The following is a 1286-nucleotide window of genomic DNA, read 5'->3' as shown; positions in this document are numbered from 1 at the left end:
TAATTCTGAAATTTTATTGTTAATCTTCTGGATTTCTGATTGCTGTCTCTCTCTGGATTCTTGCAGCCTATTAAATTTGTCATTATGCTCTTGAATAACTTTTTTAAGTTCTGCTACTTCTTTGTCTGTATGTTCTTTGGCTGTTTCTTCATTATGTCGAATTCCTTTCTAATTTCTTGAAGAGTTCTGTATATTAATCTTTTGTATTCTGCCTTGGTAATTCCAAGAAATTCTCTTCCTCCAGAAAATTTATTAATTCTTATTTTTGGAGCTTGCTGAAGCCATCATGGACTGCCTCTTTATCTGATTTGATATTGACTTTTTCTCTGAGCCGTCAATGAGTTATTATAATTTTATTTTATATTTGTTTAGTGTGTCTTAGCTTCTTGTTTTGTTTTGTTTTGATATGCCCAGATAGGCTGCTCATGTGTGCTACTTTGATTATTGGCTCTTTTGAAGCTCTAAAGTCCTGTCACCAGGTAGTTAGGTCTGTAACTAAGTAGGTGTGCCCAGGAGTGTGTTAAATTTTGCTGTATGGATTCAGGTCCGGTGTCCAGGCAGTCGGTCACCAAGTGTGTGGTGCAGGCTCTCACCTACAGTCTTAGAGAGGCATGGGTGATTGGTGTAGGCACAGGTATCTGGCTGCAGAAGGGGGTCATGCACTGAGCAAGGCAGGGGGCTGACAGCTGCCCCTGAATGTCTGAAAGGAAAGTGTGTCTCTGTTCCCTAGAGCGAGGTAGGTGAGTTTTGCAGCCAGACTATGAGCACCCTCCTCTGTTGGCTGTAAGGACTGGGCTGGACCACATATTCTTGGACCCCTGTAGCAGGTGGCATGAGTGTAGACACCAGTCCTCAAGCCCCTGATGTGGACAGGTAAGGCGCCTGCTTAAAGGGCAGAGCAGTGTCAAGTGTCACAAATCTGCCACTTCACAGATGAAACAGTTGAAGTTAGACCTCAGGTGTTTACCCTGTTTTACTGTGGTAGTGAGGGCTTATGCTGTTCAGATGAGTCTACACAAGTCTATACAGGGGTGGAAGGCACTCAAAGTCTGTGGACCCCTTATGCCTGTGCTTAGGAAAAGGAGCTGTGCCAACCCTGAGTTCCTGGCGTAGGGGAGCTGGTAGCTTATTTTTTCCCCTGTTTGTTAATTTGTTCCCCCTCAAAGGCCAGGAGAATTGGTCAGGGCACCTTATGGGATCTACTTCCAGCCCAGGGGACTCATAGATTGCTGAAGCTGGCCGGGCCAGTGCAGAGCGAGGAGAGAGGAGGTAAATGGGAGAGAGGT

The sequence above is a fragment of the Trichechus manatus genome, unplaced genomic scaffold, assembly GCF_000243295.1.
Source record: "Trichechus manatus latirostris isolate Lorelei unplaced genomic scaffold, TriManLat1.0 scaffold00161, whole genome shotgun sequence".
NCBI lineage: Eukaryota > Metazoa > Chordata > Mammalia > Sirenia > Trichechidae > Trichechus > Trichechus manatus.
The sequence above is the reverse complement of the archived record's forward strand: the minus strand, read 5'-3'. Positions refer to the sequence as shown.